This window comes from Terrapene carolina, unplaced genomic scaffold (genome assembly GCF_002925995.2).
Source record: "Terrapene carolina triunguis isolate 2854851 unplaced genomic scaffold, T_m_triunguis-2.0 Scaffold210, whole genome shotgun sequence".
In the NCBI taxonomy this organism is placed as follows: Eukaryota; Metazoa; Chordata; order Testudines; family Emydidae; genus Terrapene; species Terrapene triunguis.
Genome location: NW_020664561.1, coordinates 8,744,047 through 8,769,651, shown reverse-complemented (window position 1 = coordinate 8,769,651; position 25,605 = coordinate 8,744,047). Strand labels below are relative to the sequence as shown.

The 25,605-nt window shown below is 46.0% G+C and overlaps 1 protein-coding gene across 1 annotated transcript in view; it reads right to left on the bottom strand.

The window, feature by feature from the left end:
- The window catches only part of LOC112107404 (rab GTPase-activating protein 1-like), a 545,250-nt gene that overhangs the window by 366,080 nt on the left and 153,565 nt on the right, over positions 1 to 25,605 (bottom strand). The gene's annotated exons all lie outside the window — the stretch shown is intronic.

Sequence of the window (25,605 nt, the reverse complement as noted above, 5' to 3'; positions counted from 1 at the left end):
TAGCTGTCATATATATCTACCACCCAGAGATTGTTTCTGAAGCTTTTCCCCCCACATCCAAACCTCAAGTGTGGGCTGTTTCACAGAGGGAAGTTTAATGAAGTAGAGAGATCACTCTTTCTAGAAAGGCTCATGATTAAAGACTAGATTCATCTCATAGGGTATTGGTTGGCACAACTGAAAAGGGAATGGGCTAAATGTCACAAAGTGTTCCCTCTCAGGTGCAAGACTTAGTGGGGTTACATGTGTTTTGTGTACTGGGAAACAATGTGACCACAACCATTATATGGGAAGACAGTAACTCATTTAGTTGGGTTGACCTAATCCTCCATTCAATCAGGATAATCTGGGGAGTCTATGAAATAATCTTGGAGGGTTTTTTGAGTCACATGAACTTGGTGAAGATTCTGCTCAAGCTGTGGAAGGACTGGCCCAAGAGCTTTTGGGGCAAGATACCTACCACAAAATCCCCTCTGTCTCACACTGAAACATTTCACATTACTCTCACCTGATTCCATCTAATATGCAGAGTGGTATTGATGAATTTATGGCCAGGGTGGGGCCAAACTAGACTGCCAAAAGAAGTTATGAGATCTGATATATATGAACTACAAAGAGGACCCACCATCACCAAAAATAAACACAGATACAAAGGACGACCTGTCACCATCTATACAAACTTTTTCCTGGTCCCAATCACTGAAACCACAGATTTCTGATTATATGTTTACTAGTAATTTTAGGTCTTTAAACAAAATCTTAAAAGCAAAATAAAAACCAAATACTGTTAAATATTCTAAACTAGTATGGTTTAAAGCCACAGAGAGTCCTGCGGCACCTTTAAGACTAACAGATGTATTGGAGCATACGCTTTCGTGGGTGAATGCCCACTTCGTCTGATGCATGTATGTTTACTAGTAATTTTAGGTCTTTAAACAAAATCTTAAAAGCATTACATTACATGCATCCGACGAAGTGGGCATTCACCCACGAAAGCTTATGCTCCAATACATCTGTTAGTCTTAAAGGTGCCACAGGACTCTCTGTTGCTTTTTACAGATCCAGACTAACACGGCTACCCCCCTCTGATACTAGTATGGTTTAGAAGATAACTGGTACTGTGATCAGGCCCAATCACAGCTGTTTTGTACCACTCTGGCAGCACAAAAGAGTCGCTGCCATGTTCCCATTATCCTTGGAGGCCAAAGCAGCTAAGTATAGTTCAGAGCAGGCCTGAGTATGCTTTAAACTTTGCCGGGAGGCAAATTATCTCAAGAATCCAGAGAGCACAAAAGGTGCCTTAAAGCAACTTTTGCTCCACAAGAGTGTGACAGAGTTCAGCCATACTCTTGAGTCTCTGCCAACATCTGTAATTTTCCAAGAATTTTCAACATTTCATATTAGAAACAAGTTGATTTATTGTTGGCATCAGTAGTTCATGTAGAGGAGGATCTGTCCAACATACTGGCATGATTTCTCTCCTAACTAAATCTTCATCACTGTCACTCTGACTCCAAGTACAGGATCCTAATTAATAATCTCAGCAGTTGCCAAGTACAAGTCATTAATAAAAACGTATCGGTCCTTGAATTTGACAACCAAACATGAAGACAAAGATAGCTCATGTCTTGCGCCTCAAAAACACTCAAAGCAATGTGAACAGAAATGCTGGTTTGGAAAAACAGAGTTCCACAATCTCCTCCCATTTCAAACCAAAACATGGTTCATGAAATTCTTTGTGTCAGAACCAGTTTGCATGGTTTCATAGGTCCTGAAATAAAGGAGATGTATGTTTGAATGAATCCCATTGCCCCATTTTTTTTAATCTCCATGCAATCCTACAGGCAAAATTTTGATTTGATGGGTTCATATCCTTTTGTGCAGGTTCACTGGAACCAAAAGTAGAAACACTGAGCTCAGAAAAATCAATTTTCCCTTATTAAGCAAGGATATAATGATAATGAAGTATATTAAAATATATGATAGTAAAATGAGACAGCTCCCAATAACTTGAAGAATTCATTATGGCCCATGGAAATGTACTGTATTTTGAAGCCCAGATCTGCAAAGCATATTATTAAATTCTAAAGCAAATAATGGAAAATACTGTGGACCCATTCTCCTTTTCCTCACAATCTGAGCAGTAATTAAAATTAAAATTTAAAAACAGTAATTTTTTAAAGAAATTTAATAGCATAAATGAAATTTTAAAAATTCTCCCTTCTTCTGATTTTCCCAGCTAGATCAGATAGCTTAGATACAATACTTCCCTCTTCTTTCCCTGAGACACGAAGTAAAAATGGATTCTGCTGGTCACATGGGGTAATTCAGCCAATTACAATAAAAATATGACCTGTCCCACTGATCTACCTGGCCCAAACCTGAAGCTCATAACAAATAGCAACTTCAAAATCCAGAGCAGAACAAAGCAAAATTAATCAGAAAAATGTTCCAAGGTGAAAGCTTAAAAATAGATAAATAAATAAATAACTTGAGAACCTGATTGGTAACGTATGTTCACAGGTAAAAAGGTTCTACTAAACCACTGCTGAAAATAAATGCGCAAGAAATATTCTTGCAGTTTGAGAAACATATGACTAAGCGCCAAAGACATATTCCAGTCAGGTCAGCAAAACTAGAAATGAAGGTTACTTAGCCTGTAACTGAGGTTCTTGGAGATGGACTCTGCATATTCACACTCTTGGGACATGCGCCGACCATTGCCATTGAACAGTGCAGCCTTCTAGTAGCAGTGTCAATATGAGCCCCTCGGTGCTCCTCTCCTCAACATTTGAGCATGTTCTAATGGCAGGGCTGTAAAAGCGGGCACTGCAGCGGTTACCACCTCAGTTCCTTCCACCACTAATAAGAACATAAGAATGGCCATACTGGGTCAGACCAAAGGTCCATCCAGCCCAGTATCCTGTCTACCAACAGTAGCCAATGCCAGATGCCCCAGACGGAGTGAACCTAACAGGTAATGATCAAGTGGTCGCTCTCCTGCCATCCATCTCCACCCTCTGACAAACAGAGGCTAGGGACACCATTCCTTACCCATCCTGGCTAATAGCCATTAATGGACTTAACCTCCATGAATGTATCTAGTTCTCTTTTAAACCCTGTTATAGTCCGAGCCTTCACAACCTCCTCAGGCAAGGAGTTCCACAGGTTGACTGTGTGCTGTGTGAAGAAAGGACAGTTACGTGTTTCGTAACTGGCATTCTTCAAGATGTGTTGCTCAGGTGTATTCCACAGTAGGTGTGCGTGCTCGCCACGTGCACCGGTGCCGGAAGTTTTTCCCTTAGCATTACCCGTAGTGGGGAAGCCCTGCTGCGACCCTTGGAGTGCCGCCTATATATCGCGCCATAAAGGGGGCTGCGCGCTCCCCCCACCCTCAGTTCCTTCTTGCCAGACAACTCCGACAGAGGGGAAGGAGGGCGGGATGTGGAATACACCTGAGCAACACATCTCGAAGAATGCCAATTACGGAACAGGTAACTGTCCTTTCTTCTTCAAGTGATTGCTCATGTGTATTCCACAGTAGGTGACTCCAAGCTATACCTGATGGAGGTGGGTAGGAGTACCGCCCTACCAAAGCCGGCGTCATCCCTCGTTTGGGAGACGATCGCATAGTGCGATGAAAAGGTGTGGACAGAGGACCAAGTAGCAGCCCTACAGATGTCCTGAATAGGGACATGAGCCACGTAGGCAGCCGACGAGGCCTGAGCTCTCGTCGAATGAGCCTTCACTATAGGAGGCGGGGGGACCCCTGCCAGGTCATAACACGTGCGTATGCATGAGGTGATCCAGCGGGAGATCCGCTGGGTGGAAACCGGTCGCCCCCTCATGCGCTCGGCCGATGCAATGAAAAGCTGAGGGGATTTCCGGAATGGCCTGGTCTGGTCTAGGTAAAAAGCCAGCGCTCTACGCACATCTAGCATGTGAGGCGTCGTTCCTCATTGGAGGAACGGGGCTTAGGACAGAGAACTGGGAGGAAAATGTCCTGGTCCATGTGAAAAGCCGAGAGTACCTTCGGCAGAAAAGCTGGGTGCGGGCGGAGCTGGACCTTATCCCTATTGAAGACCGTATATGGGGGTTCAGAGGTCAGGGCCCTAAGCTCCGAGACCTGGTGGGCTGAGGTGATAGCCACCAGGAACGCCACTTTCCACGACAAATGGGACCAAGAACACGTGGCCAAGGGCTCGAAGGGGGGCCCTGTGAGGCGGGAGAGCACTAGGTTCAGGTCCCAGAGCGGGACCGGGGGTCTAGCGTAAGGGAATGTCCGATCCAACCCTTTTAGGAATTGGGAAGTCATGTGGTGTGAAAACACCGAGCGGCCCTGCACCGGGGGGTGGAAAGCCAAAATGGCCGCCAGATGTACCCTGACCAAGGAGGGCGCCAGCCCTTCGGTCCTAAGGGAGAGGAGGTAATCGAGGATGAACTGGATAGATGCGGAGGAGGGGGAGGAACCTTTCTCCCTCGCCCACATGGAGAACCAATACCATTTGGCCAGGTAGGTTTGTCGCGTGGACGGTCTCCTGCTGTCAGCCAGGACCTGTCTAACACCCTCAGAACATCTCCCCTCCTCCTCATTCAACCACGGAGCAGCCACGCTGTCAAGTGAAGCACAGCTAGGTTGGGCTGGAGGAGACGTCCTCTCTCCTGGGAGAGGAGGTCCGGTCTAAGCGGCAGCCTGCACAGTAAAAGCTGCAGGAGGGTCCCGTACCAATGTTGACGGGCCCAATCCGGGGCTATGAGGATAATCCGCACCCCGTCTGCCTTTACCTTCTGTAAAAATTTGCCTATCAAGGGAAAGGGCGGGAAGGCGTAGAACAGGCAGCCCGACCATGGAATTAGGAACGCGTCCGATATCGCCCCTTCGCCCTCTCCCGCCCTGGAGCAGAATCGTGGGCATAGGCGATTCTGGACATTGGCGAACAGATCTACCTGGGGAGTACCCCACTCTAGGAAGAGCCGCTTGGCCACCTCCCTGTGTAGAGACCACTCGTGTTGTTGGGAGAAAAACCTGCTTAGGTGATCCGCGAGCGTATTGCACTTGCCAGGCAGGTGAAAAGCCCTCAAAAGGATGTTGTCGGCTATACAGAACTCCCACAGGAGCTGGGCTTCCTGGCACAGGGCCACGGAATGCGTGCCGCCTTGCCTGTTGATATAGTACATCGCGGTCGTATTGTCCATGAGGACTCTGACCACCTTCCCCGCTAGGTGCTGACTGAAGGCTACGCATGCCAGGCGCACCGCCCTGAGTTCCCTGACATTTATGTGCAGAGACAATTCCGGGGGCGACCATCTGCCCTGGGTTTTGAAGCTCCCCATCCCAGGTCTGACGTGTCTGACACCAGATCTAGTGAGGGAGGGGACTCCCGGAATGGGATACCCTGAAGCATGTTGCTCGGGAGGGACCACCATTGCAGGTCGGCCACTACACTGGGTGGCAACGTGACGACCTTGTCCAGGCCATCCCTGGCCTGGGAATATTGGGAGGCCAGCCAGAGTTGGAGGGGCCTCATCCTGAGCCTGGCGTGTCGCACCACTAAAGTGCAAGCTGCCATATGGCTTAGGATCTGAAGGCACGCTCGTGCCGTCGTCACAGGGAAGGCTGTGACCGAGGCGATGAGACCCTTGAGCGTCTTGAATCTGTCCCAGGGGAGGGAGGCCGTGGCCACCAGGGAGTCTATCAGCGCCCCATGAAGTGTATGCGCTGAACTGGGACTAACGTGGACTTTTCCTTGTTTACCACTAGGCCTAGACTCGAGCAGGTATCTAGCAGGAATTCCATCTGCGCCTGCACCTGGGACCGAGACTTGCCCTTGAGCAGTCAGTCGTCCAGGTAGGGGAAGATCTGCAGTCCGTTCCTCCTGAGGTGGGCTGCTACCACCGCCATGCATTTGGTAAAAACCCTGGGGGCCGTGCAAAGGCCAAAGGGAAGGACCGTAAACTGGTAGTGGTCTCTCCCTACCAGGAAGCGGAGGAAGCACCTGTGACCCTCGAAAATGTGGATATGGACGTACGCACCCTGGAGGTCCAGGGCTGCGAACCAATCCCCAGGGTCAAGGGACGGAACAATAGAGGCCAGGGACACCATACAGAATTTGCAGCGAAACAGAAACTGGTTGAGATTCCGCAGGTTGAGGATGGGGCTGAGCCCGCCTTTTCCTTTCGGGATCAGGAAATACCGGGAGTAAAACCCTTTGCCCTGGAATTCCTGAGGTACCCTCTCCACCGCGCCCAGGGTGAGGAGGCACGTCACCTCCTGATTTAAAAGAAGGGCATGTTCCGGGTCCCCAGGGACATCCTGGGACGGAGGATGGTGCGGTGGGGGTGAATCGAACTGCAGCCTGTACCCCTCAGAGATGGTACTGAAGGACCCACCGGTCCGACGTTATACGGGACCAATGCACTCTGAAGGCCGATAAACGGTTGCCAAAAACCAACTTTATTAACTGGGGGTTCCCCGGGCAACAGGCCAGGTGGCCCCCCGCAAAGAGTCAAAAACGCCTCTTCCCCTGCCTCTTGCCCTTCGAGGGGCCGGAGCGTGGGGCCGAACGGGACTGGCGCTGTGACCTACGCCGCTGGTCCCTAGGCCTCTTAGGCGGGGGCTCATACCTGCCCCTTCCGGGGGGAGCCGAGGGCTGAGGTCTGGGTTTGTCCTTGGCTGGTGGGACATACAGGCCGAGAGTCTGCAGGGTGGTGCGGGAGTCCTTCATCCCGTGCAGACGAGTGTCCGTCTGGTCCCCAAATAATGCCCTGCCGTCGAATGGCAGGTCTTGCATAGGACAGCCCCAACAACGAAAGACACGACGCCCGTCGCATGGAGATAGCAGAGGCCATCCAACGAGCCGCAGTGTCAGCCGCATCTGAGGCCACATGGAGTGCTGCTTTCGCCGCCACGGCACCTTCGTCAACTAGAGCCTTGAATTCCTTCCTGTCCTTCTCTTGGAGGGCAAGCTCGAATTTTGGCAGAGACCCCCACAAGTTAAAGTCATACCTGCTCAGGAGTGCTTGATGGTTTGCCACCCTGAGCTGGAAACTCGCAGAGGAATAAACTTTTTTCCCAAAAGAGTCCAGTCTGCGAGCATCTTTGTCCTTGGGGGTGGGTGCGGGCTGGCCGTGTCTTTCACGGTGGTTGACAGACTCTACGACCAGTGAGTTTGGGGTAGGATGAGTGTATAGGTATTCATGCCCCTTTGTTGGCACAAAGTACTTCCGCTCTGCGTTCTTAGAAATGGGCAGCAGAGAGGCCGGGGTTTGTCAGAGACCACTAGAAATGTTTGCTACCCCTTGATGCAGTGGTAGGGCCACACGGCCCAGTACCGAGGAGGACAGGACATTAAACAAATTGTCCGACGGCTCCTCCATCTCCTCAGCCTGGATCTGGAGGTTGGTGGCTACTCATCAGAGAAGCTCTTGATGAGCCTTAAAGTCCTCCTGAGAAGGAGGAGGCGGTGGCGCTATGGACTCGTCCAGTGCCGACGAGGCGACAGGTAATGCCTCTAGGGCATCAGGTGGTAGCGGTGGGTCGCACTCCACGTCCGGGTCCGGATGCGGTGCCGGTGGTTCGGTACCCGAGGACTGCTCTCGGTGCCGAGGCGGGGACGCCAAAGGCGCTTGGGATGCCCCAGCCACAGAGCGGGGCCTCGCCGGTGCGGGCACCTGGGGCCACGGTGCCCACTGGCACCACTGTCCTTGCCATGGCGCCCCTTGCCACTGAGCCGTCGGAGGCTCTACCAGAGTTACATGTTCCTGAGGGATGACGCGGCCTGGGGAAGGGCGGCTGGGAGCCGAGGCCGAGGCAGCTGAGGAGCACATGATGCCGTAGGAGTGGCTGGACCGGTGCCGTCCATGTCGGCTCCTGCCCCGGGATTTTGACCTCGACGACGAGGAGACGAATACATCGGAGGTGCTATCTCTAGACTCCCTACAGTGACCGTGGCTACGACACCTCGGTGATGGTGACGGTCGGGACATACTCCTAGCCTGGCATGCGCCGTGGTATGAGTGGCAGTGCCGATGGCGTCGTGACCTGCTATCACTCCGGCTGGAGGAGGAGTGTCGACGCTTCCTGTCCTGGTGCTTACGGCTCCTGCGGGCCGAGGAAGATTCCGGCGACTCGCTGTCAGGCGACCCCGACAACGGAGTGGAGATCTGACGTGGGCTCCGGGAAGGCCCCGGAGATCGAGCAGGGACCTCAACCTCCGACCTAGCCGGGGAGGGCTGGGCGCCCAGCGGCGGCTTTCCTCGGGACCGGGGGCCCGACTTGGGCGGCATGCCCGGTACCGGCAGGACGAGGATGTCGCGCGCTGCCTGAGCTGCCTCCGGCGTCGACGGGATTCTCATCGTCGGAGAGGCACGCACGGACGGGGCCAGACTACTCTGCTCCACTCGAGTCGGAGGTCTGGGCCCCAAGGAGGATCGTGGGCTGCCCAACTCGGGTCCGGCCTCACCCCTGTCCTTGTCTCGGCGCCGCTGGGTCTTGCCTTGCTTCTTGGTGGGGGAGCGGTGCCGACTGGTGGATGGGGTTTCACTCCGCACCAAGGACGTGGTGCCCGGCGCCGGGTCGGGTCGGCGCGCCGGTGCTGGGGCCAATGCCAACTCCATAAGCAGGGCCCGGAGTCGGATTTCACGTTCGTGCTTAGTCCGGGGCTTGAAGGACTTGCAGATTTTGCAGCGCCCACTTACGTGAGCCTCGCCCGGACAGCGAAGACACTCGGAGTGTGGATCGCTTCTGGGCATGGAATTGCGACAGGATTCACAGGATTCAAGCCCCGAGCCAGGCCACTAACTGAAGAACTACTACTGTCGAAGATCGTACCACTAAGGAAAGGCGCTGCAGCAATGCTGGAGCACAAGTTCCGACTACCTTCACTGGCGGCAAGAAGGAACTGAGGGTGGGGGGAGCGCGCAGCCCCCTTTATGGCGCGATATAGAGGCGCCACTCCAGGGGTCGCAGCGGGGCTCCCCCACTATGGGTACTGCTAAGGGAAAAACTTCTGGTACCGGTGCACGTGGCGAGCACGCACACCTACTGTGGAATACACATGAGCAATCACTCGAAGAAGAACTACTTCCTTTTATTTGTTTTAAACCTGCTGCCCATTAATTTCATTTGGTGGCCTCTAGTTCTTATATTATGGGAACAAGAAGTAACTTTTCCTTATTCACTTTCTCCACACCACTCAAGATTTTATATACCTCTATCACAGGGGTTCTCAAACTGGGGGTCAGGACCCCTCAGGGGTCGTGAGGTTATTACATGGGGGGTCGCGAGCTGTCAGCCTCCACCCCAAACCCCGCTTTGCCTCCAGCATTTATAATGGTGTTAAATATATTTAAAAGTGTTTTTAATTTATAAGGGGGGGGGGTCACACTCAGAGGCTTGCTATATGAAAGGGGTCACCAGTAAAAAAGTTTGAGAGCCACTGCTCTATCATATCCCCCCTGAGTCTCCTCTTTTCCAAGCTGAAAAGTCCTAGCCTTTTTAATCTCTCCTCATATGGGACCCGTTTCAAACCCCTAATCATTTTAATTGCCCTTCTCTGAACCTTTTCTAATGCCAGTATATCTTTTTTGAGATGATTACTTTACATTTATCCACATGAAATTTCATTTGCCATTTTGTTGCCCAATTGCTTAGTTTTGTAAGATCTTTTTGAAGTTCTTCACAGTCTGCTTTGGTCTTAACTATCTTGAGCAGTTTAGTATCATCTGCAAACTTTGCCACCTCACTGTTTACCCCTTTCTCCAGATCATTTATGAGATTGGTCCTAGGACTGACCCTTGGGGAACACCACTAGTTACCCTTCTCCATTCTGAAAATTTACCATTTATTCCTATCCTTTGTTCCCTGTCTTTTAACCGGTTCTCAATCCATTAAAGGATCTTCCCTCTTATCCCATGACAACTTAATTTACTTAAGAGCCTTTGGTGAGGGACCTTGTCAAAGGCTTTCTGGAAATCTAAGTACACTATGTCCACTGGATCCCCCTTGTCCACATGTTTGTTGACCCCTTCAAAGAACTCTAATAGATTAGTAAGACATGATTTCTCTTTACAGAAATCATGTTAACTTTTGCCCAACAATTTATATTCTACTATGTATCTGACAATTTTATTCTTTACGACTGTTTCAACTAATTTGCGCGGTACTGAAGTTAGACTTACCGGTCTGTAATTGCCGGGATCACCTCTAGAGCCCTTTTTAAATATTGGCGTTACATTAGCTATCTTCCAGTCATTCGGTACAGAAGCCGATTTAAAGGACAGGTTACAAACCCTAGTTAATAGTTCCGCAATTTCACATTTGAGTTCTTTCAGAACTCTTGGGTGAATGCCATCTGGTCCCGGTGACTTGTTACTGTTAAGTTTATCAATTAATTCCAAAACCTCCTCTAGTGACACTTCAATCTGTGACAATTCCTCAGATTTGTCACCTACAAAGGACGGCTCAGGTTTGGGAATCTCCCCAACATCCTCAGCCGTGAAGACTGAGAAAGCAAAGAATTCATTTAGTTTCTCCACAATGACTTTATTGTCTTTAAGTGCTCCTTTTGTATCTTGGTCATCCAGGGGCCCCACTGGTTGTTTAACAGGCTTCCTGCTTCTGATGTACTTAAAAAACATTTTGTTATTACCTAGGTGGAAAGGCCTTAAAAGCCAGAGGCTAAGTGACCAAGAGGAGCTAGCAAACAGGGGACTGCAAACGGGAGTTTATGGGAGGGAGACGTAATAAAATTGCTATGGTTAGGAAGGGCCGCACTGCCAGTGCCAACACTGCTCCTGTCTCCTCCACCTGCGCCTGTATCCAGACAGAGAACCTAACCATGGATGCCTCTACCCAGATCCTGATGTAGATTTGCAGAGACTGTGGCTTGCATTTCCCACTCTCAGAAAGCCAGGCTGGGGGGACCATCCAGTGTGAGAGGTGCCTGCTAGTGGAATCTCTCAGGAAGCAGGTGGGAGAGCTACAGGAGAAGGTGGCTAGGCTGAGGAGCATCCGTGCACACGAAGAATTCCTTGACAGTATTCATATGGAGACTTCCAAGGCTGAGGACACTATCCAGCTAGAGAGGACTACTGTCATGCCACTGGGGGAGGAGGATATGACTCTGGTACAGGGAGGACACTGGCTGCTGGTTACTTCTGGCAGCAGGTAGTGCTCCACCCCTACTCCCAACCCACCCACCATGGTGATAGAGAACCGCTATGCTGCCCTGGCAACGAGTAATGAGGAATCACCCCCAAAGGTTGAAGAGGAGAAGCCATGTACCTCCAAGGCTGGAAGGATCACAGCCACCACTCCCAGAAGGAAACATAGGGTAGTGGTGGTTGGAGACTCTCTTCTGAGGGGGACGGAGGCATCCATCTGTTGCCCTGACATGGCATCCCAGGAGATATGCTGACTGCCAGGGGCCTATATCCGAGACGTTATGGAGGGATTGTCGAGGATCATCTGGCCCTCTGACTACTACCCCATGCTACTCATCTATGTGGGCACTAATGATACTGCAAGGTATGACCCTCAACAGATCAGAAGTGACTACAGGGTTCTGGGAGCACATTTGGCAACAGACTGGCTAACCTAGTCAGGAGAGCTTTAAACTAGGTTCGACGGGCACAGGTGACCAAAGCCCACAGGTAAGTCAAAAACATGGAGACCTGGAAGGAGGGTCGGAATCTGCGGGATGCATGGGCTGTTATAGCAGAAATAAGGGAGAGACAAGACAGAACTGGGGGGTGGGGAAGGGGGGAAATCAAATCAGTATCATAGATGTCTGTATACTAATGCGAGAAGTATGGAGAATAAGCAGGAAGAACTCGAAATGCTAATAAACACAACTATGACGTAGTTGGCATCATGGAGACTTGGTGGGATAATACGCATGACTGGAATATTGGTATAGAAGGGTACAGCTTGCTCAGGAAGGACAGGCAGGGAAAAAAGGGAGGAGGTGTTGCCTTATATATTAAAAATGTATACACTTGGACTGAGGCTGAGATAGAAATAAGAGAGACTTGTTGAAAGTCTCTGGGTAAGGATAAAAGAGATAAAAAACAAGGGTGATGTCATGGTAGTGGTCTACTACCAGAGCCGACTCCAGGCACCAGCGCAGCAAGCAGGTGCTTGGGGCGGCCAACAGAAAGAGGCGGCATGTCCAGCTCTTCGGCGGCGGGTCCCTCAGTCCCTCTCGGAGGGAAGGACCTGCCGCCGAACTGCTGCCGAAGAATGAAGTAGCGGCAGTAAAGCTGCCGCCGAAGTGCCACCGATCGCGGCTTCTCCTCCCCCCGCCGCTTGGGGCAGCAAAAACGCTGGAGCCGGCCCTGTCTACTACAGACCACCACACCCGAAAGAAGACGTGTATGAGGCTTTTTTCAAACAACTAACGAAATCATCCAAAGCACAGGACTTGGTGGTGATGGGGGACTTCAACTACTCAGACATCTGTTGGGAAAAATAACACAGCAGGGCACAAATTATCCAACAAGTTCTTGGAATGTACTGGAAACAATATTTTATTTCAGAAGGTGGAGAAAGCTACTAGGGGGGAGGCTGTTCTAGATTTGATTTTGACAAATAGGGAGGAACTGGTTGAGAATTTGAAAGTGGAAGGCAACTTGGGTGAAAATGATCATGAAATGGAAGAGTTCGAGGGAAAACAGCACAATAAAGACAATGGATTTCAAGAAGGCAGACTTTAGCAAACTCAGGGAGTTGGTAGATAAAATCCCATGGGAAGCAAGTGTAAGGGGAAAAACAATTGAAGATAGTTGGCCGTTTTTCAGAGAGACACTATTAATGGCACGAGAGCACAAGAGCAAACTATCCCACTGCATAGGAAAGATAGGAAGTATGGCAAGAGACCACCCGGCTTAACCAAGAGATTTCAATGATCTAAAACTGAAAAAAAGAGTCTTACAAAAAGTGGAAACTCGGTCAAATTACGAAGGCTGAACATAAACAAATAACACAAGTATGTAGGGACAAAATTAGAAAGGCAAAGGCACAAAATGAGATCAAACTAGCTAAGGACATAAAGGGTAACAAGAAAACATTCTACAAATACATTAGAAGCAAGAGGAAGACCAAGGACTGAGTAGGCCCATTACTCAATGAGGGGGGAAAGACAACAGAATATGTGGATATGGCAGAGGTGCTTAATGACTTCTTTGTTTCAGTTTTCATCAAGAAGATTGGTGGCAATTGGACGTCTAACATAGTGAATGCCAGTGAAAATGAGGTAGGATCAAAGTCTAAAATAGGGAAAGAACAAGTCAAAAATTACTTAGACAAGTTAGATGTCTTCAAATCAACAGGGCCTGATGAAATGCATCCTAGAATACTCAAGGAGCTGACTGAGGAGATATCTGAGCCATTGGTAATTATCTTTGAAAAGTCATGGAAGATGGGAGACATTCCAGAAGACTGGAAAAGGGCAAATATAGTGCCCATCTATAAAAAGGGAAATAAGGACAACGCGGGGAATTACAGACCAGTCAGCTTAACTTCTGTACCCGGAAAAATAATGGGGCAAATAATTAAAAAATCAATTTGCAAACACCTAGAAGATAATGAAGTAATAAGTAACAGTCAGCATGGATTTGTCAAGAATAAATCGTGTCAAACCAATCTGATAGTTTTCTTTGATGGGGGTAACAAGCCTTGTGGATAGGGGGTAAGTGGTAGATGTGGTATATCTTGACTTTAGTAAGACTTTTGATACTGTCCCGCATGACCTTCTCATAAACAAACTAAGGAAATACAACCTAGATGGAGCTACTATAAGGTGGGTGCATAACTGGTTGGAAAATCGTTCCCAGAGAGTAGTTATCAGTGGTTCACAGTCATGCTGGAAGGGCATAATGAGTGGGGTCCCGCAGGGATCGGTTCTGGGTCCGGTTCTGTTCAATATTTTCATCAATGATTTAGATAATGGCATAGAGACTACACTTATAAAGTTTGCAGACAATACAAAGCTAGGAGGGTCTGCAAGTGCTTTGGAGGATAGGATTAAAATTCAAAATGATCTGGACAAACTGGAGAAATGGTCTGAAGTAAACAGGATGAAATTCAATAAGGACAAATGCAAAGTACTCCACTTAGGAAGGAACAATCAGTTGCATACATACAAAATGGGAAATGACTGCCTAGGAAGGAGTACTGCTGAAAGGGATCTAGGGGTCATAGTGGATCACAAGCTAAATATGAGTCAGTGTAACACTGTTGCAAAAAAAAGCAAACATCATTCTGGGATGTATTAGCAAGAGTATTGTAAGCAAGACACATGAAGTAATTCTTCCGCTCTACTCCACTCTGATTAGGCCTCAACTGGAGTATCGTGTCCAGTTCTGGGCGCCACATTTCAGGAAAGATGTGAACAAATTGGAGAAAGTCCAGAGAAGAGCAATGAAAATGATTAAAGGTCTAGAAAACATGACCTATGAGGGAAGATTGAAAAAATTGGGTTTGTTTAGTCTAGAAAAGAGAAGACTGAGATGGGACATGATAACAGTTTTCAAATACATAAAAGGTTGTTACAAGGAGGAGGGAGAAAAATTGTTGTTCTTAACCTCTGAGGATAGGACAAGAAGCAATGGGCTTAAATTGCAGCAAGGGAGGTTTAGGTTGGACATTAGGAAAAACTTCCTGTCAGCGTGGTTAAGCACTGGACTAAATTGCCTAGGGAGGTTGTGGAATCTCCATCGTTGGAAATTTTTAAGAGCAGGTTGGACAAACACCTGTCAGGGATGGTACAGATAATACTTAGTCCTGCCTTGAGTGCAGGGGACTGGACTAGATGACCTCTCGAGGTCTCTTTCAGTTCTATGATTCTATGACAAAACAGATTCTGGTTCAGAATTGTTATCCTAACAAATGGATGTATTTCAAATGTTTTATCTGGCTGTATTTATAATGAAAAAACTAACAGCTCCATTTTGTGTGGGCCTTTTGTTGAATTCTATTTAACAAATGTTCATTTAATAGACTTATTACTCTCCCACTAGTATTTAAAACCAATTACATATATAGAGTACTTAGCACTACCTTTTCAATAATTGCAGTTGTCTTTAAACAGCCAGGCACAGTAGATCTGATTCAGTGAGTATGATATTATTAACTTATATAGTAACTTAGAAATAATTATTCTAAGTGCCATCTATAGCACATGCAAATAAACACGTCCTTGCCCCCAAAGAACTTACAGTTTGAACGCATAAGTAAGTGTAGTACATACTACAAACTATGGGTAGTGGTGCATGAATATTAAAGCAGATTTGCTTGGCTAAGCAGGTGGATTTTTGGTAGTGATCTGAAGGAGGACAAAAGGTTCATGATGAGTTTTAACTGAGAACCTGTTACAAACAAAAGAAACTTTGGAGTGGGTGAGGGTGACAAAAAAGTAGTCAGGAGAGAAGCTTGAGCAGAGCACAGGGAGTGGGAAGGGATGTACAGGAGAAGGAAATTAGGTCAGATGTAGGTGGTAATGTCATTGGAGTGTTTTGAAAGTGAGAAGTTTAAACTAAATGTAGGAGAATAGGGGAAGTCAATAGAAAAAAACTGAAGGTGACAAGGTATGGTCAGAGTAACAATAGGAAGATGCTACTGACAGCAGCATTTTGAACATATTAAATAAAACAGAGAGATGACAGTGAGGAAGACCAAAGAGAAGCAGGTTACAGTAGGTAAGCTGAGATCAGAAGCACCAGAGCATGGACCAGAGAGTGTTTTCGCAGTAATGATGGAGAAAAGGGGATAAATTATCAGAGCTAGTCAGGAAACGTATGTCATTTCCTGCGAAAACTTGACAAAACTGAAAAAAATTAATTTGTATTAAAAAAAAAAAGAGGTTCTCAATGACAATATGATTTTTTGTTTCAATATAAATGCAAAAAAGATGGAAAATAACCTCTCACAAAAAATTCTATTTTATTGAAACAGCATTTTTTGTTTAAAAAAAATCAGCCAGTCCTACAAATGACACAAACTTATTTCTCTGGACTGCCATAATCAATGTAACAGTAAATTAGAAGCATGTTACATTTACATTAAGGTAAAATAGTTCATAGGGAGATAAAATCAGTTCATAGGAAGCAGCAATGGCTTTGTAGATGCAGCTACAAATTTGGACATGAATGTGAACAAAGCTAGCCATGTTGGCTCCCACCCATTGAGGAAAAAAGGCTGGATATTTGTAAGTTACATATTGAACTGGTATTGGAAAAAATATTCCCCAATAGCTATTTGAAAGATCATCTAAACACGGGGGGGAAGCGGGGGCTTTAAAAAGCTACATGACAGTGTGTTGCTAGCTCTGTGAACAGCTGTAGCAAATAAGTGTTTCCATTCAGTATCACCCTTATTTCTGTTCATGAATTGTTTGAACAGACTTCAATTTTTTACAGAATTTGTTTGCTATTCAAAATTCTTCAAGTACCATTTCATGCTGACAAATTCCAACATGTTGATTATTTGCAAATTATTTGCTGAGTGTCTGCTATTTTTATTACCTCTATGTAATTAGTCACCATCACATGGTATTGCTTCTTTTTCCTCTTTGGAAGAGCAATTAAAACAGTGGCTGGGGGAGGACTGAATCAAATTATTGTAATAGAGGCTGAGGGCAGATACAGAATTATCTCATCACATCAATATGAACTAACTGGGAAGGGCGTGTGTGGTCCCCTCTCCATCCATGAAAGGTTGGGTCATATTCTAGCTTAGTTTATATTAAAAAAACCAAAAACATACATTTTGAAACAGTTAAGGTTGTATCACGATGCATCCCACCCTCTCAACACCTTAAAAACATGGAAATAAATTAAGGGGAAAGTCTCCTGCATTCCTTGCTACTTTCACATTGCCTACAACACAGTCAATAACCCACTCCCATCAGGCTTTCACTTCTCTCTCCAACAGATACGAAAAAGCAATACATAGCCCAGCTTCAAATTCATGCTGTCGCACAAAGCCTTAATGGCAACCTCATGTGCTCATATCATTTATATGAGCAGACTGGCATATCTGTCACACAAACCATTCTTATGGGAAGTTAATCTGCCTCTACAATGCTAAAGTCATCATCAAGGTTTTGCATGAAAACTCTGGGAGAAAGCTCTTGGATTAGGACACGCTGACAGACAACTGCCCCCTCAAAGTAGTATGAGCAAAGGACCATTACATTGTGGCTATGTACGTGGACCCCACTTTTTAAAATATCAGATGTATTTTGTGTGTGTTTCTCCCTTTCCTTCCTGAGGGGGCAACAGGCAAAGAACTGGTAGCAAAGACTAACAGACTGGCAACATGCATTCAGCGAGGGCCTGATCCAAACATCAGGCAGCATCATGCTGCTCAGAGGAGTGGAACAGTAATACCAGGAGCAGCATGACAGAGGCAATTCAGCATGACAGAGGTGAAAAGTTCCCTGTGAAGCAACTTGGAGAACTTCAAACTTGTCAACATTTTCCCCACGCGCCCTGTAGATTCAGCTGAAGCCAGGGCTACACAGATGGCCACAGACTTTATTAATATTTATATCATGCTCATCGTGTCTCTCCCCTTCATTCCCCAACACAGGTAGGATATATGCAAGGTCCCATTGTTGTACTGCCCAATACAGACCCTTAGTTGTATTCTCATAGTGAAAGGGATCTGCAACCGGACTGTTTCACTGGTACAGTTTCGTCCCCTGTTCTCCCCGAACTTATTTTGAGTGACTTTTTAGAAAGGTAGGTAATACACAGGTAATGTGAAGAGAATTACTTTAATCAAAACAAACATCCTCTTCCATGCTAAAAAAAAAAAAAAAAGAACACTTATCTAGTAGCAGCAGGGAAGAACAGAAAATGGAGGTTGGTTGTGAATGAGGACAACATTCAAGGACTCAATGTGCTCTTTGGTGAAACTCTGCAAATGACTGTCTGATCTTCAAAGAGAACATTTACTGCCTTTTTTTGAGACCATTTGGCTTCAGTTATATAATATTTTATGGGAGTGGGCAAGGGCCTGCAAGACAAAGCTAGAGCAACCAGCAAAATGCTACCCTCAGTACTCAAGGATTGGCATTCAGCAGGAAGGCAGTATCAATGACAACCTAGTGCTAGCGCAAGTCAATACATCAAAACTTTCAGTCTGACTACATTTTTATTGTTGCATTTGTTTATACTACGTTTGCATTCATCTGCATCTTTGTACGCATATGAAATCTAAAAATTTGTAGGCTGCAATGGCCACATCTTCCTACTTATATCTATTCATAGTTTAATATTATTGTAGATTTGTATGACCTGTAAAGGCAAAAGGTTGTGTATTCTCGTGAACATCTGCTATCTGTTGTGGAAAAGGGCAGTATATTGGCCTGGCTTAACAGGCTAGGCTACACTAACACTACTGCTAAAGTAAAGTCTGCTCATAAAACCTGGGGGATGAAAGATCTGATACATCTAAAGAGGGTGTTACTACTGCTAGTATTCTGCAATTTAATTTTTAGGCTTGTTTAAAACAATTTTTCTATTCTTTTAATACCAACACATTATGTTTGTGTGATCTTGCAGAATTCTGAAAGGTCTGTCAGTAAACCAACTGGAGAAATATAACAAATGGCCCAACTATGAGCTTTAATGCTCAAACAATTCACTGTACAGTGAAATGTTTTAGTACTCCAAACACTCAAAAATTAGAAATGCTCACCTCATGTCACCCATGAATTACTTTAACAGTAAAATAGTCCTAACATATTTGTTTCAAAAAAAATTGGAATAATTTTAGCAAACATTAAGCTACAACTATTCAAGCAAAAACTTAAAATATGGGGAGTGTGAATGAAAAGTTAACACAGTAAACATACACTCCCACTTCCTCCAGACACAATTCTCTTGCTCAGATTGAATGGGAAGCTAGAGGTGGATGGCATAAGTAGGGTAAGGACAGACATTGCCTGTAGAGGAAAAGGAGGTACATTGATGGAAGGAGGACATAAATCAAGAGGGGAGACACTTCACCTCTCATTCAAGTAAATATTTGTTAACCCCACTATCCAGGGAGTGGTTTTGATGTGGCTGGGAACAATGGCAACAGCTTCTGGCATCTCAACTGGCAGCAGCTGAGGCAGTGTTCCATGTACCTTTGCTCTTGCAATCCCGGTTGACTTCATCATGTGGGGGCTGCTTCTTTCTCCCCTACCTCCCTTCTTCCTCATACTGGATGGGGTGGGGGAGTGAGAGGATAACGCACTGCATCTGGACCTGACCATCCACTGCCCCTGCCACTGGCTGATGTGGGTGGTGCTGGGCCAGGTGGAGCATGAGGGAGGGTTGATGCAGTTTTCTGCCTGGACAGGGTAACCCTTGTGGGCTCCCTGTTTCAGCCCTGCCCATCTCTTAATCTAGTTGCTGGGTCTGCAGTGATGATGGCAGCTAGGCTAATCACCAGTTTTGGCATCTGGAAAGAATTTTTCTTATATGGCAAAATTGGCAAACTGCTGTGCGGGGTTTGTTTGTTTGTTTTTTACCTTCCACCTGGCATTCAAGGGGTCTGGCTTTGGAGTTTAATTATTTCACCTTTGGCAGATTCCAGTGCAGTTGGCGGGTTAGAAAGGGTCCTACTGAGAGCGCTGTAATCTAGTGGCCTACTTGGGCATTGACCCTGGTCACAGCATAGCATGGTGAGGGGGCATGCTGATGTGTCTCATGCTACTTGCAACTCCACATCTTCTCTCTCCTTCTCCACATTGGACGCAGGAGACTTGGGCTTCCAGTCAGGGTCCCTTAGCAGAGCTGAGGGTGGCGAAGGAGCATGACCTTCACAACCACACACAGGTTTATAGTACATCAGGGTATACCACTTAAGAGATCTGCAGTGGAACAACCTTACTGGGTAGTTTGAGGTGGTTACCCAAGTTAGGTAATATTTTAAATAAAGTTTAGGCCTCTTCATTTAAATAATATTATGGTGCATGTCACACTGTTTCCACATCCACAGCAAGTAGTTTTCACAACCAACCAGTTCTCTCCTTCCCTCCTGTTCCCCCTTTCCAATCTACAGACCCTAAAAAAGGAGAACCAGCAATCCCACTTCAGAGATGAGGGATCCTCTGGATGAATCTTTGCCAGATCTGCTCCCTGATGCTGCTCCTCTTTATGGGGCGATGTGATGGTAGATTAGAGCAATATTATTCTGGGCACATTGGCTCACCTGACTTGCAGATAGCAACAGTCCCTCTCCCTGCAGCCTCTGAAGCAAACATGGTCAGTGGACCTTTCCAGCCCTCTCTATCTTGATCCCTAGCTTCTTCCTCACTTTCATATAAAATTCTATAGGGGCCCTGCCCTACTTTCACTCAAAACAAGTTTTGTTTACTCATTGAACAAATGTCAGCTATGGAGCAAAAATCTGTTTGTAAAAACATTTGTACAAAAAGAGAAGACTCCACTCTCATGTATATTCATGAATAGCAAATACAAAAGGGTGCTAATCATGGAAAATGAAAAGTTGGTATATACTTCACTTAAATCTTAATAGATAATTTTCCCCCACTCTTCATTCAGCATCATTCTCTTTACAGTTCACTAGTTTTACACCCACATTGATGACAAAGCCAATTAAATGCTGCACAATAGATAAGTGTTCCTAAAAATGTAAATTCCTTCAAAATGTACTGTACCATCTGAATTTGACATCTCTATGAAAATGCAAAAAAGAGTTTGGTTTTTTTTTTTTTTTTTTTTTTAAAGAGTGGGATGAGAGATACTTGGATATCTAGTGGGAGCAATTCATAACCCTTAGGGACCAAAACAGTAAGGGTTCAAGTCAATCAACCTAAGGTATAAAGGTGAAAACCTAAAATGTGATTTGCATCAGAACCCAGACACTCACTAGAAAAAAGGTCACAGAGGTTATTGAGGGCATAGGTAACTCCATCCCCCACTTGGAGACTTGATAAACCAACAAGGATACCTTTAAAAAAAAATCAATGCGCCATTTTATAGGTAACTAAGGTAAAGAACGCAGGGCAGGTATAATGTGATCACAGTGGTTCAATCTCATGATCAGGCTCATTTCTGCGCTCTGCACAAGCTACATCAATTTACTGTCATTTATTATTTAAAAGGTAAAACATCAATTTTACAAAGCATAAATTGAAGTGACTATATTTTAGCCTTTGATTAGATAATTTTATCTGATAATCAAAATCACATTTTTAAGCATTCCAGAAAGCCAACTGAGTTGAACTAGAGTTGATAGACCAGATTTTCAAAAGTGCCAATGCAGATTCCAAAATGATTTTTTTAATATGTATAAGTGTTAGCACATCCATGCATATAATCCATTTGTCCTCAGTTTGCACTACTGGGTGCATGAATGAGGTCTGCAATGTAAGTTTCATGATTTGCACACACTCTGTGCAAAAGTGTACAAAATGTTTGCCCACACAAAACTGAACATGCAGAGATTAGGATTTTACAAATTTAGCCTAAAACAAAATTGAAGTTCCTAAAAAGAACCTCACTTAGGGTCCCAAGATATCCTATGTGGTCTATTTCCATACAGGGGACTGGAAAATCCTCAAATTTTTGCTAGCTGTTTCTACTCATCATTCTGTTGGAGGAGTGGGGCTGGACCCAAGCAATAGTAGTGAGGGGGAACCCTGGCCCAAAGAAATAGAGGTTACTTACCTGTATCTGGAGGTGCTTCAAGATGTGTGGTCCCTATCTGTATGCACGCACACCATTTGCTTGAGTCCAGAAATTTTTAGTAAGCAGCGTCTCTTGGTCCACATATCGCAACTGTTCTGCTTGTGCTCCAAACAGAAAGTATTAAGGGCAGTGTGGACAGACACCTCTTCAATTCTTTTTCTTACCACGAATCTGGCTATCATCTGCAGCAGAGGGGATGGAGGGTGGGGAGGGAAATAAAAATAGGGACCACACATCTCAAAGAACCTACAGTTACAGGTAAGTAACTTCCATTTCTTTGAGTGATGATCCCTATGTATATGCCACACATGGGACATTAGTAAGCAGTAGTCAAACAGGAGGTGGGTGTGAGGATGCAGATGTTATGGCCTGTCTGTAATACAGCTGTCCCCTCAATCATCTCTGTGCCAGAACAGTAGATCAAGGCATCGTGTCCTGTGAAGGTGTGTAAGGTGCTCCAGGTCTACATATTTCTAGTAAAAGTACATCTTGAAAAGATGTCATTGCAGTTGCTTACGCTCTGTGGAATGGGTTCTCACCCCCTCAAGGAGAAGAATATGAAAAGAAGATGGGAAGGGGGTTTGTGGTGGAGAGGAAAAACAAACTTGATTATGTAGCTTTGATGGATGATGTCTAGTACCTACTTGTCTGTAGTTATTGTTGCCCAGCTGAAGGCAGAGTGGGTGGGGTTGGGTGGTGGCTGTGGAGATAGAAGTAGCCATATATCTGGATCTTTAAGCTCTTAGCTTCTTACGTGGGAGTTCATATAGGTATTGATGATAAGATGCCTGAGGAGGTGGTCTGGGCCTATAGGGTTGCTTGGGGCTGTGTGACAGGGTGGCCCCCCTTGTAGTCGCTGCTCCCCGAGGGCTCTGCTGGCTCTGGAGCCAGGGGCAGGGAGGCTCTTACTGGCTGCCTAAGCAGTCAAAAGGAGCTGGGAGCTGAGGAGCAGTCCTGGGCAGCAGCAGCAGGAGATGGGGGAGCTCCGTGGCTGCCTGCTGCATGGCACCAGCCAGAGCAGCAGCTACCCTGCAATGCCCAGCTCCAGCTTTCCACCTCCGACCTGGGCAGGGGGAGAGAAGGAGGTGGAGGGAGCGTGTGGGATTGCCCCTGGGACTGCCTCGCTGTGGGTAAAGCACAGCAATTTGGGGAGGGAGCAACTCTGCCCCTGGGCTCAGGACTTCAGCCCCACAGGGGGGTGCCAGGGCTCGGGGTTTCAGTGTCACAGAGCCCCACGGCCCAGTTGAAACGACTCGTGGCCAGTTGAGAACAGCTGTTTTAGAGTGTATAAGACTCATTGGTCTTCTCACTAAAGAGGTTATACTCATCAAAAGGAAGGTTCTCAATGTTATTCTGGTCCTCCCTGAGATACCCCTAGGATTTACAGGGAATTATAGACCATCATAACTATAAAGGGAAAGATAACAACCCTCCTGTGTACAATACTATAAAATCCCTCCTTGCCAGAGGCACCAAAATCCTTTTACCTGTAAAGGGTTAAGAAGCTCAGGTAACTGGCTGACACCTGACCCAAAGGACCAATAAGGGGACAAGATACTTTCAAATCTTGGGGGTGGGGGGGGAGGAAGGCTTTTGGGCTTTTGTTTGTGCTCTTTGTTTTGGTGTTGTTCGCTCTTGGGACAAAGAGGGACCGGACCTCAATCCAGGCTCTCCAAATCTTTCTGAACAAGTCTCTCATATTTCAACTTGTAACTAATAGCCAGGCAAGACGTATTAGTCTATCTTTGTTTTTCTCAACTTGTGAATGCTCCTTTGCTAGAGGAAGGTATCCCTGTTTTGCTGTAACTTTGAAACTAAGGCTAGAGGGGGTTCCTCTGGGTTCTTTGAATCTGATTACCCTGTAAAGTTATTTTCCATCCTGATTTTACAGAGATGATTTTTACCTTTTCTTTTTAATAAAATCCTTCTTTTAAGAACCTGATTTTTCCATTGTCCAAAGATCCAGGGGTTTGGGTCTTTGATCACTTTGTAACCAATTGGTTAGGATATTATTCTCAAGCCTCCCCAGGAAAGGGGGTGTAAGGCTTAGGGGGATATTTTGGGGGAAGAGGAACTCCAAGTGGTCCTTTCCCTGTTTCTTGTTAAATCACTTGGTGGTGGCAGAGTAACAGGTTTTAACCTAAGCTGGTAGAAATAAGCTTAGGGGGCTTTCATGCGGGTCCCCACATCTGTACCCTGGAGTTCAGAGTGGGGAAGGAACCCTGACAGACCAGTCAGCTTAACTTTGGTACCTGAAAAGATAATGGAGTCAAACAATCAGTTTGTAAGAACCTAGAAGATAAGGTGATATGTAACAGTCAAGCTGGAAGGGCATATCGAGTGAGGTCCCACCGGGATCTGTCCTGAGCCAGTTCTATTCAATATCTTCATAAATGATTTGGATAATGGCATAGAGAGTACACATATAAAGTTTTCTGACAATACCAAGCTGGAAGGGGTGCAAGCACTTTGAAGGACAGGATTAGAATTCAAAATTATCTTGACAGACCGAGAAAGGGTCTGAATTAAACAGGATGAAATTCAGAAAGGAGAAATGCAAAGTACTACACTCAGGACGGAATAATCAGTCGCACAAATACAAAATGGGAAATGACTGCCTAGGAAGAAGTACTGCAGAAAAGGTCCAGGGTGACAGTGGGTCACAAACTAAATATGATTGAGTCACAGTGGAATACTGTTCTAAAAAAAGCAAATATTCTGGGATGTGTTAGCAGAAGTTTTGCAAACAAGACAAGAAGTAATTCTTCTACTCTACTCAGCACTGATAAGGACTCAACTGGAGAACTGTGTTCAGTTCTGGAAAGATGTGTACAGAGGAGGAGCAACAAAAATGATGAAAGGTCTGGAAAACATGACCTATTAGGAAACATTGAAAAACTGGGTTTGTTTAGCTGGAGAAGACTAAGCGGAGTGCCTGATAATAGTCTTTAATTATGTAAAGCTTCTTATAAAGAGAAGTGTGATAAATTGTTCTCTTTATCCACTGAGGACAGGACAAGAAAGTAATGGGATTAAATTGCAGCAAGGGAGATTTAGGTTAGCCATTACAAAAAACTTCCTAACTATATGGATGGTTAAGTGTCAGAACAAATTAACTAGGGAGGTTGTGGACTCTCCATCTTCAGAGATTTTTAAGAACAAGTTAGACAAACACCTGTGAAGGATGGTCTAGATAATCCTTAGTCCTGGCCTGAGTACAGGGAGCTGGATTAGATGACCAATTCCAGTCCTACATTTCTATGATTCTATTCTATAATTACAATCATGACTCATGTCTCATGACTACAGCTGTGACAATGGCGCTAAAGGCAGTATCAGCAGCATCTACTGTCACTTGAAGTGACATCTTGGTCACCAACCTGCCTCCATCAGTAAGGGCTTGGAACTGGGCCCTAGCTTCCCAGGGAAGTCTGTTTTTAAAGTCTGCAAATTTGGCATAATTCAGAAAAACATATTTTGCTAACAATGCCTCATAGTTAGCAGCTCTGAATTGGAGACTAGCCGATGACACTTTCCTACACAAAAGGTCGAGATGTTTGCACCCTTGTCAGTTGGGGTAGTCTTAGAGTAGTCTGGGCCTTCGTGCAGCCACTTGAACCACTTAAGGAGTTGGGAACTTAATGAGCAGAAGAAACCTCTGACACTTTATCTGGCACAAAATGTGATTTCTCAGCTCTCTGGGGTAGGGGTACACCAATCTGGTTGGTTCCAAAACTGCAAGGGCCACCTTCAAAGGGCCAGAGGCCTGGAGGATGTCCAATAGGCCCTGTTGTGTGTCCTGGACCTCTTTAAGGAGCTATCTGGAGCTCCATTGCCACACTCTGCAACAATTCCTGTACTGCTTTTCGTCATCAGAGAGGGAGATGATGGAGCAAC